The 12,557-nt window shown below is 35.2% G+C and overlaps 1 non-coding gene across 1 annotated transcript; it reads left to right on the plus strand.

The window, feature by feature from the left end:
- The first annotated feature begins 1,986 nt into the window (after positions 1-1,986).
- On the plus strand, positions 1,987-2,093 carry LOC112066389 (U6 spliceosomal RNA). The gene has a single exon (XR_002892608.1). It is a non-coding gene; the product is annotated as a U6 spliceosomal RNA (small nuclear RNA).
- The last annotated feature ends 10,464 nt before the right edge of the window (positions 2,094-12,557 follow it).

Genomic DNA, 12,557 nt, shown 5'->3' on the forward strand with positions numbered 1-12,557 from the left:
ATGTCACAAACTAATATATTTATGATGTGTAAAGACAAATTATGATGACATTTATGACATATAATAACATCACAGAGTTCTATGTTTATGTTGTATAAAGAATAATGATATAAATAGAATGTAAAATTACATCATGTAGACTAATTTATTTTATAAATAGTATAGAAACTTGAGAGCTCTATAAGGCTTCAGGTTCAGATTAATAGATCATTGCCCCTTTAAGGCATTCCTCCCTTTGAACCCTAATAAATGACTCTTTTATTTTATTAAGGGTAAAAACATTCCCTCTTAAAAGCACGGACATAGACACAAAGCAGAAACACAAAATTGAGAAACCTTGTTTAGTGCTTGAAAAAAAATATTCATTTGAAGAGTCAGAAAAAGTAGCTGTTTGGAAGAAAAGTCAATGTTTGGTCCATATTGTCCATGGAGACTAACAGGTCACATCAGTATTTTCTTAAAAAGGAGACAGCTTGACCATTTGGCACTTACCAAAGCAGACACCTATTTAATTAAAAGATTTCTTCTCTTGTCACATTATTAAGTATTATGTCCATGAAGAAATAACTTTGCATGTCTACATTCTGGCTCTTGGAATAATGTGAAAATAGGCTTCAAAGAGAAAGGAAAGAAAACCACAAGCTTGAAGCAAAGTCTAATTTTGTGAACTTAATTAGTTCTTGTTGTTAGACTGAGGCAGAAATGTATCTTAAAAATTATTCCTGCTGCAAAGTTGTAGCTTAGAGTGAAAAGTATTATGAACATCAATTAGTTTAGTTATGATATCATTAGTGATCAGCATCTTTATGATATCAAGAGAAACCCAATGTCAGAAGATAGCCTTTTCCTAATGGATTATTTGAAGGATTTTTTTGGAGCATTCCCTTGGTCTGATCACATCCTGAGGCTGGAATTTAGTAGTCTGAGATAATCATTCTCTTTCCTTCTATTCTCTAGTGCAGTTTAAAGACTCTTTCCACTCTGCAGCCTTAGTGTTCTTCATGGCCTTGATAAGGTTTTAGGGTAAGGTATTTTTCCTTCCATGGACACATAATTCCAGGTGACTATAGTAATAATTTTCTCAACTGTTTTGCCACTTTTCACTGTGAGCTGCCAAAGCTCCATTCACTAATAACAAGTGGATTATTCTTGTTTTTTTGTTTGCAAAACCAATCAAACCCAACAGTAAATGTACAGATTCCTATTTCCTTGAAGGTCTATTGCCTACAATCACTTCTGATCCCAATTTCTGCCTTGGTAAGGGTTCTTAATTGCAAACAACAGAGTCTACTCCAGCTAGTTTGAGCACTAAATAAATTTGTCATACTCTGGAGTTCATTAATCTGCATAAGGTCCAACAAATTAGACTCAGAAGCTACACCATCAGGAAAAAATCCAAATATGCCACTGGAACGCTTGCAGGCATAGTACCACTTCCACAGACACAGTGTACCCCTTCCCTGGGAAGATGAGCATAGAAACTTGGAAAGCTACTTCTAGGACCTCTGTCCCTGCTACATCTGATAGCTCAATGCCTCTCTGCCATATTCCTTGACACAGGTCAGAAAAATGAGGAAGGCCTCTTTCCTCACTACAGGGTGCTCTCTGCTACAGGGAAGTCCTCATCTTGTTCCATCTGATTCTTGGGACCTATATTACATGGTTGTGTCTCACCTGCAAAGGAGACAGAAAGGTGAAGTCCTGGCCTCGAACTTGGAGAAGAGCGAATCATAATGCAGAAAGCTACCTTAAAATATAGAAATGGTTTTCAAAAGTTTCAGGGCTGACTTAAACTTCACTCATGACTGCTATATCTGGGAAATACTCCATGGGACCTCAGGTTTAGAAAACATGTGGAGATATTTTAAAATGTTCCCAACCATCTCATTCAAACTTTATCATTCAATTAAATTTAAAAAGCACTTGGATGCTTTGGAGTACCTCCCAATATGTCTCCATGGCTCTGTTGTTTAGAATCAGGGTGTGGTGCTTGCTTTGGCAGCACAGATACTAAGATTGGAACGATACAGAAAAGATTAGCATGGCCCCTGCACAAGGATGACACTCAAATTCGTGAAGCGTTCCATATTTTTAAAAGCAATTATACTTCAATAAAGGTGTTAAAACAAACAAAAAAAGAATCAGGGTGTGGTGATGGAGATGAATATACAAATAGACCCGGGTCTGAATGGGTCTGAGTTGCTAAAGTAAATCATTGTTCTAAACTAAATGTCATTACACTTTATGAAGTTTCATCTGTCATCAGGCTCCCAATATCAATCTAAAATGCTACCATAGGACCAAGCAATTCCACTCCAAGGTATATATCCAAAAAAACCAAAAACACTAATTCAGAGAGAGGCATACTCCCCAATGTTCATAGAAGCATTATTTACAATTGCCAGGGTAAGGAAACAACCTAAGTGCCCATCAATAGATGAATGGATAAAGAGGATGTGAGATATATATATATATATAACAGGATACTACTCAGCAAGAAAAAAACAACAAAATTTTGCCATTTGCAGCAACATGGATGGACTTGGAAGGCATTACGCTAAGTGAAATAAGTCAGACAGAGAAAGGCAAATACTGTATGATATTACTTATATGTGGAATCTAAAAAATATGACAAACTACTGAATAGAACAAAAAAGAAGCAGACTCACAGCTATAGAGAACAAACTAGTGGTTGGGGAGAGGGGTGGGGGGAGAGGGAGGAGCCGTACAGGGGAGGGGGAGTGGGAGGTATAAACTACTGGGTGTAAGATAGGCTCAAGGATGTGTTGTACAACACGGGGAATAGAGCCAATATTTTGTAATAACTCTAAGTGGAAAGTAACCTTTAAAAATTGTATAACAAAATTTTAAAAATTAAAAAAAATTAAAAAAAAATACATACATAAGATATCTTTGATTTCTACTAAATTACTAGGGTTCACCACAACATATCTGTCACATACTGACTGATTTTTCTGTAACATGAGTTCAGCCACAGTTTCTCAAAACGGTATGTCAGTTAGGGTAGTCAGTACCAGTCTGTCAGTGTGGTAGCCCTGAACATTAGAATAAGCCTCTTTTAGTCAATGATTCTCATTTTGGAGAAGATGGTCACAGTATTCAGTATCACAGCTAAAATATGTTAAGTGTCCACACTTAGCTGAAGACCCTGTTTCCGGGCGAAGTTGCTCTCTGGTCTAGCTCAAATTTTAAGTAGTTTTCCCAAAACAAAAGCTCACCTCACAGTCCTTCATACTGAGCATTCTGACAGGTTGAAACACAAACAAAAATAGAAAGAAAACATAATCCCCCCAAATTTACAGGATTTTCCAGATGTTTGGCAGTGAGGTAAATCATTAAAATCTACGAGAAATTTAGTCTCCTGTCGTGAAAAACACAAGGTCTACTTTGATAAAACCTAGCTAAGAAACTGAGGAAAGAAAGTCAGAATAAAATAATTTCTTTCCAAAGCATTGAGAAGTTAATAGGTGAATGTTTCAGAATATAGATATTTAGCAAAGAGATGACATAAACAGAACTTGCTGGTAAGATTGGAGAGTACAAAACAATTATATTTTTAGTGATTGTTAGTTTTCTGCAGCAGAATATGCTCTTAGGTCTACTATCAGTGTTCCCAGGACAGATGTGAAAAATGATCCAATCCCAATTTCAACTCCATTTTGCTCTATGTTTTTTGTTTTTAAACCACATTACATCAATAGTTTCTTAATCACTAGAATTACGTGCCATTCAAAGCCTAAGTAGTGTAATTGTAACCAGCTCTTTTATTTTCTACTTTATGCCATTTTAAATTAGTTTTATAGCAACCAACTGTTTTGGAGTTTTGATTGAAAGCTCCACTTTCTTTAGACCATCTTTAATTAAACGACATCTGAATGGGAAGACTTTCTGAATAGGTTAGTTAGAACAATGGATGCTGACAGATCTCCGCATCAAATATTAGGGGTGCTCCAAGGAGGCATTAAACAGCCCAGAATGGTCAGTGTATTTAGAACCTGTGAATTCTGAACCTGACTCAATTCCTGCCTTCCCGTGTGCTGCCCTTGACAGATAATCTAACCTCTCTGGCTTCTGTTTTTATCATCTGTTGAATTAAGGATGGTGGAACAGTATGCTTGTCAAATTGCCATGCTATGACAAGGAACATGTTTGAAACTCACGGAAAGTGTTCTGTCCATCTCCTCAGCAAAATGAAACAAGCCCCTATTGTGTTTTAAGGGTGAACTCAATTGTCTGATTTATGCTGTCACATGTTTGCAAAGAGTGTAAATTGATTTTCACTCAAAACAGATTGAAAAGCCCAAGTGCTTGCCAAACTCGAAATCGCTAACCTGTCTGGAAAAGCTCACCCAAGCCCATGGAATCAGAGGGACTGTAAATGTTTAAATCAGATGCTTGGAGAAAGCGACTCCAGCCAGAATCATTCCACAGAGGCAGGCTAACTGTAAGCTACACAAACAAACACACAATCCTTCCAAGAGTGCAACGGTCAGTTTTTCTCCAAATTGATTAAATTTCAGTACAACTAGACTGAAGAATCTTCACACATATTTGTTCTGAGAAAGCTAATTTCTCAAGGCAGATCTGCAGAGTTTACACGGGCTAATTTTTTTTAGCGGGGGGAGTACTTAATAAGTGTAGTTGACTTGGGGTAGACTTGGAAATCCTGAGCGTTGGGAAAAACTCAGTAACATCATGACTTGCTATTTCATTACATTTAAACATCGTGGCCAAGAACTTACTCTCAGCTATGGACAGCCCTGGGTTTGAAATCCAGTTCCACATCTTAATAATATGTGCTTACTTTCATCATAGGGCTGCTGTGAGGGTTATCAAGGAGAGGTTCACAATGAGATGCACATCGTAAATGATGAGTGTTGTTCAAATCCACTGAATCACTTTATTCTTATAGTTATTTTTAATGAGAAAGATGTAAATATGCTCTATAATTTTCGATAGTGACCCACCATTCAGGTTTGTCCAGGACTGGGATTTTTCAAGGATGTGGGACTTTCAAAGCTAAGAGGAGGAGAGTCCTTGGCAAACTGGGATGGTTGTCACCACAGCTTTTACTAAGCAGCTACTTAGACACAGTGAGTCAAAATTGTGCCAAAAGTTAGTGCAACCCTGGAAAAGAATCAAAACCCACTGTACGCTTTTTACTTGACCATTTAGCCCTCAGTGTCATAAACATGACAGCTATGAGTGCAGTCCTCTCCTGCATTTAATTATTCAACAAAGGAGATGAACAAAAAAGGAACCAGATGTTTCCACAAACTTTTATTGAAGATATACTATGCACACAATGTGGTTGAAATGATAAATACATGACTCCATAAGTGGGAAAGTGTGATAGGTGCTACAATAAAGGTAAGTGTAAAGTACAGTTGGGAACAAATTTTGGTTTATTTCCAAGATCATAGTGTGAATATTTGCTAATGTCTGCTTCCCTCAAGAGATTATAAACTCCTTGACAACAGGACATGTGCATGTCTTCTTCACATATAAGTCTACAGTATCTACAACTGTGCCATGTAATAACCACCCTGTAATCATTTATTAAATAAATTGTTATATGACCTTGAAAGTATGCTCCTACAGCACACTGTCATAGCATCATCAACTGAGTATTTCTTACAAGAAATATGTTGAAATCTGAAAGATGTCCAGATCAGGACATTTGTCTGGCATTGTATACACACATGCATGCATGAATATATAATATATATATTTGTGTGTGTGTTTGTGTGTGTGGGTAGGCCAAGGAAGAATATGAACTAAAAAGAATGATTTGAGAATTGTCAGCATAGAGAAGCAGCATCTACACTTATCCATTCAGACTTCGTCAGTGGATAAGTATAGATAAAATAATAGAGTGATTGAAATGTCTTGTTTTAAAAATGTTTTAATTTTTAGAACATTTTTATATTTACATATTTTATATTTACATTTTTATAATTATATTTTATATTTACATTTTTATTTTATATTAACTTTGCTCACATTCCCTTCATTTTTTTCCTACTGTCCTTTTTCTGTTCCAGGACCCCATTTTAGATGTCATGTCTCCTTAGATTCTTCTTGGCTATGACAGTTTCTCAGACTTTCTTTGTTTTAGATGATCTTGACAGTTTTGAGAAATTCGGATCAGGTATTTTGTAGCATGTCCCTTTATTGGGATTTGCCTGCTTTTTTCACGATTAAACTAGGGCTATGGGTTTTGGGGAGAATGACCATAGATGTAAAGTGTTATTTTCATCACATCACACCAAGATACATACTATCAACATGATTTATCACTGTTGGTATTGATTCCAATCACCTGCTGAGAGTATTTGTCAGATTCCTCACTATAAATAACTTTTTGTTTTGTTTTTATTTTACTTATTTATTTATTCATTTCTTGGCTGTGTTGGATCTACGTAGCTGCATGCGGGCTTTCCCTAGTTGCTGCGAGCGGGGGCTACTCTTCGTTGCGGTGAGCGGGCTTCTCATTGCCATGGCTTCTCTTGTTGCAGAGAATGGGTTCTAGGCGCACAGGCTTCAGTAGTTGCAGCACGTGGGCTCAGTAGTTGTGGCTCGCAGGGTCTAGAGAGCAGGCTCAGTAGTTGGGGCACACAGGCTTAGCTGCTCCGCGGCATGTGTGATCTTCCCGGACCAGGGCTCGAACCCATGTTCCCTGCATTGGCAGGCAGATTCTTAACCACTGCGCCACCAGGGAAGTCCTAAATACGTTTTTAAAATGAGACCTTACAACACATAAAAATTTTCCTTAAAATTATTTAATTTCTTCAGGAAAATTCATTGAAATGAAACTGAAAGGTTTGCTGAACACAGAAGAATTTTTTAATATGAGGCATTTGCTTATAAAAACTTTTCCTGCTATAGCCATAAACTTCTACTCTTTAAGCTCCCCCTTTTGTTGGCATTGTCAATTGGAGAACAATCTAGCCCCAAAGCATACACTCTGGTTAGGACCATCAATCAAGATGCCCTGACAAATCTTGGCTAAGAGATAAATGCTTATTTTGCAGATGAAAATCATTACATTTTCCCAGATATTTGAATCTTGAGTGGAGTAATGCTGAAATAGGAAATATTGAAAGCTGATTCAATGAGTGTGGTGCTCCCAGGAAATTGTTCATTAATTCTAGCTATCTAGTTCCCCAAAGCTTTTCCAATTACTGGCATTCTGATTCCAGTTCTTTTTTTCTCTTGGATTTTGTGATCTACTCTATTATCTTTTCTTTTCCTTAAGCTTTAATAGAGTTTGTTTCTGCTGCTTACTGTGAAAAATCATTAACTGATAGAGTTATTTTAAAACAATGAGGAAAAACTTAAAAACTGGTGGCATTATTTTCAACTACAATTTCATCTTTAAACAAATTCTATTTCTTCCTTTCTCAGCTTGTGAAAATTCCCTCCCACTTCCTCTCCTCCCTTCATTTTTGTTAGTTGAGCTATTGTTTTTATGGTTTATAAAAACCACAGACCATAAACTGTGGTTTATGACCACAGCGATCAGGAGGGCTTAGTTAAGCTGGATAACAAGCAACCATAAATCTTAATGGCTCAACAGAAAGTTTTCCCCTTACTCATGCTGTCTGTTCAGCACAGGTCAACTGGAAACTCTGCTCCCTCTCTTTACTCAAGGATAGGATGTGCATATTCCTGAAAGACACGAATCTTCAAGATTTGAGAAAAAAAAATCAGAGTTCCTGTGGATTCTTGGGAATTCCCCTAAATCATAAGTTATTCTGTGTGTTTTATCATACTCTACATATTTAAAAATCACAATAAGTGACCATGTCAATAAAAAGTAAATCATTTTTTGTGATGTGGTTATACTAAAACTTTCAGAGGTTTTCTTTGAAAAGAAAAAGAGTCTGATGATGGGTATAAAGTTCATTTTCGGTGGGATGATCACGTTCAAAAATTAGTGGTATTGTTTATACAACTCTGTGACTATAGTAAGAACCACTGAATTGTATATTTTAAAGGGGTGGATTTTATGGTCTATAAATTACATCTCTTTAAAACTGTTATAAATTCATTCCCAGGTTTCAGCACCAAAAAAAAAAACTGTTATAAAAAAGAGAGAACAGGTAATATTAAAAGGATAGTTTATTATTATTATGAACCAATATATTGTAAAAAGATTTTATTTCTCTATTTATATATATATATGTATATTCTAATTCACAGGCTAACCTTAAAGATATTGCAGGTTTAGTTCCAGGCCACCACAATAAAGCAAATATCTCAATAAAATGAGTCACATGAATACTGAATAAAATGAGTCCCAGTCCATACTGAAGTTATTTTAAACTATACTATAAGACTATAGTATAGACTATACTATACTATATACTATACTGTATATATATACTATATACTATACTATATTATACTATACTATAGTTTAAGTGAGCAATAGCATTATATCTAAAAAAAGTACATACCTTAATTTAAAAATATTTTATAGTTAAAAAATGTTAACCATCATCTGAGCCTTCCGCGAGTCCTAATCTTTTTGCTGGAGGAGGGTTTGAAATATTATAAGAATTACCAAAATGTGGCACAAAGACATGAAGTGTGCAAATGCTCTTGGAAAAATGATACCTATAGACTTGCTCGATGCAGGGTTACCACAAGCCTTAAATTTGTAAAAAATGCTATATCTGCAAAGTGCAATAAAATGAAGTGCAATAGAGTGAGGTTTTGTCTATGTATTTAATATAGTCTATATAATATATAACATATAGATTAATATATATAATATTTTCACAGTATATTGGTTCATAATATTAATAAGCTATACTTTATTATATATGAAAGTATATACTTATAAACATTTATTATAAGTTGTATGTAGTATATAATAAATATATAGGGCTTCCTTGGTGGCGCAGTGGTTGAGAGTCCGCCTGCCGATGCAGGGGACGCGGGTTCGTGCCCCGGTCCGGGAGGATCCCACATGCCGCGGAGCGGCTGGGCCCGTGAGCCATGGCCGCTGAGGCTGCGTGTCCGGAGCCTGTGCTCCGCAACGGGAGAGGCCACAACAGTGAGAGGCCCGCGTACTGCAAAAAAAAAAAAAAAAAAAAAAAAAAAAAAATATAATATATATATATATACACATACAGAAATGACATGTGAAAACTATACTTACCTGATATTGACATTTGGTAACATTAAGCATTTAAAAAAGAATCATTAATACAATATAAGTACCAAATAAAAATCATTTAGGGCTTCCCTGGTGGCGCAGCGGCTGCGCATCCGCCTGCCGATGCAGGGGAACTGGGTTCGCGCCCCGGTACGGGAGGATCCCACATGCCGCGGAGCGGCTGGGCCCGTGAGCCATGGCCGCTGAGCCTGCGCGTCCGGAGCCTGTGCTCCGCAACGGGCGAGGCCACAGCAGAGGGAGGCCCACATACCACAAAAAAAAAAAAAAAATCATTTAAATAACTGACCATAAGTTAGACAGATAAGACCCCTGCAAAAATTATTATTTTGGGTTATTGAATTGAGACCTGCTACATTTGGATGAATGTGAGCCTACCTACCTGTGAATCCTAGCACATATTAAGGAAGTGATCATTTATGACTATTGATACACATTAGTCCCTCGAAGTACCTAACAGGCTATTTACATTTAATGTAATTCCCTACATTATTAGGTTTTTGTCTACCACCTTATTATTTTTAAGCTATATTTATGGTCCATCTCTATATATTATTTCCTCTCCCTTTGTATTAATTAACAGAAAACTTGTAATCATTATTTCCATCTATTAATTTGTTAGTTATACATTCCAGTTAGTTATCTAACTATTTCTTGTTATTTATACTTTCCTTTTCCTGGCTACCTAGAGATTACAACATGAAGACATGGCCTGTTACAATGTAATATAAATTAATACTTTTAGTACTTTACTATACTTCCTGAAACTTATGGCTTTTAGTCAGTTTATCCCCTCCTATCTTCTGCATTATTATTCTCTTGCATTTTGCTGTGCATACATTTAAAATATCATAACACATTATTTTTGTTGTTTTGAACAGTCAATATTCATTTCAACTGTTCACATATTTATCTCTTCCAGTGTTCATTCATTCCCTCCTGCATCTCAATGTATCTGGGATCATTTTTATTTGTTCTGAAGGATTCTAATTTTTGTTTGTTTGTTTTGTAATGTTTTTTATTTGTTTTAGCATAGGCCCACTGTTGAAAATTCTGTTTTGTTTGTCTGAAAATGTTTTTACTTTACTTTCATTTTTGAAACAGATATTCAAAAGCTTTTCTCTCAGCACTTAAAATGCCATTCCACTTTCCTCTGCTGTTATTGTTTCCGTTGAAAAGTCAGCTGTCAGTTTTACTGTTGCTACTTTGAAGGTAATGTGTCTTTTTCCCAATGGCTATTTAGATTTTCTTCCAGTCTTTGGTCTTCAGAAGTTTACTCCAATGTGACTAGGTAGGTTTTTCGTGTGTTTATCTTGAATTGGCGTTTTCTTAGCTTTTTGAATCTGTCAGTTGTATTTTTTTTTTATTCCCAAGGGTTATGGCTCCACTCCTTTCTTTCTTCTCCTTTTTCTGAATCTCCAATTATATGTAAGTTAGAACTTTTAAGGGTGTCCAACATATCTCTTACACACATTTTTAAATAAAATATTTATTGAGATACAATCCATGTACCATAAAATTCACCCTTGAAGACATTAAATTAAGTGCAATAAGCTAGTCACAAAAGACAAATACTGTATGATTCCACTTATATGAGGACTATAGTAGTCAAATTCATAGAGACAGAAAGTAGAATGGTAGTTTACAGAAGGTAGGAGGAAGGAGGAATGAGAAATTATTGTTTAATGGGTACAGAGTTTCAGTTTTGCAAGATGAAGAAAGTTATGGTGATGGTTGTACAGTACGTGAAAGCACTTACTATGATTGTACAGTGTTCAGGTGTACACTGAACAATATACCTACAATGGCTAAAATGGTAAACTTTATGTTATGCATATTTTAGCACAATTTAAAAATCACCTTTTTAAAGTATGTTATTCATTGTTTCACTCCATTCTAAGAGCAACCATCACCACCATCTAAGTTCAGAACATTTTCATCATCTGGAAAACAAACCCTGTACTCATTAACATTTTCTCCTCATTGTCTTCTCAAGCAGGCACTGGCAACAACTAATTTAATTTTTCTTTCTGTGAATTTGCCTACTTTAGACATTTCCAATAAATGACATCATACAATGTGTGATCTTTGGTGACAGACTTCTTTCACTTAACGTAATGTTTTTAAGGTTCACCCATGTTGTAGCATGTATAAGTACTTCATCCTTTTTTATGGTCAAATAATAATCCATTGTATGGATCTACCATATTTTGTTTATACATTCATCAGTTAATGAAAATTTGTGTTGTTCCACTTTTTGTTTATTCTGAATAAAGCTACTATTAATATCTGTGTGCAAGATCTAGTGGGGACATTGTTTCACTTTTCTTGGGTATGTATCTAGGAGTGAAATTACTGAGATGTATGGTAATTCTATGTTTAACTCTTGAGAAAATGCCAAACTGTTTTCCAAAGAAGCTGTACAATTTTATCTTTCTACCAGCAATGTAAATTTTCCATATCCTTCCAAGACTTATTATTTTAGCCATCTTTATGGGTATAAATTGTTATGTCATTCATTGTAGTTTTGATTTGTACTTTCCTGATGGCTAATAATGATGAATATCTTTTCATGTCCTTATTGATCATTTGTATATTTTCTTTAAAGAAATGTCTATTCAAATTTTTGTCCATTTTTAAAGCTGGGTTATTTGTCTTTTTATTATTGAATTGTAAAGATTCTGTATATTTTCTGGATACAAGTTGCTTACCAAATATATGATTTGCAAATATTTTTATCATTCTGCAGGTCGTTTCACTTTTTTGATGGAACCCTTTGAAACAGAAAAGTTTTTAATTTTAATAAAACCCAAGTTATTTTTCCTTTTGTCACTTGTGCTTTTGATATCATACCTAAGAAACCATTTCCTAATACATGGTCACAAAGATTTATTCCTATGTTTTCTTCTAAGAGTTTTATAGTTTTAGATCTTATATTTAGATCACTGATCAATTGTATATGTTGTGAGATAGGGGGTACAACTGCATTCTTTTGCATAGCTATCTAGTTGTTTCAGCTGCCTTTGTTGATAAGACCATTGTTTCCCATTTAATCATCTTGGCACCCTTGTTGAAATTAATTCACCAGAAATGTAAGGGCTAGTGTTATGTTTTTTTCATTCTTTTTTCTTTTTGATTTAATTTTTGTGCATTACCTACTTTTCTACTTCCTAGTTTTCTGACCCTATGTTCTGATCATTCCAATCTGTTATTAAATATATTCACTGGATTTTTAATTTCAGGTATTTTGTTCTAGAGTGTCCATTGAATTTTTATAAATGCCAAAGTTCTCCACTCTCATAAATTTGTTCTTTTTTCCGTTTTTTGAACATATTAATCGTAGTTATTTTTA

This window comes from Physeter macrocephalus, chromosome 6 (genome assembly GCF_002837175.3).
Source record: "Physeter macrocephalus isolate SW-GA chromosome 6, ASM283717v5, whole genome shotgun sequence".
Classification (NCBI taxonomy): domain Eukaryota; kingdom Metazoa; phylum Chordata; class Mammalia; order Artiodactyla; family Physeteridae; genus Physeter; species Physeter macrocephalus.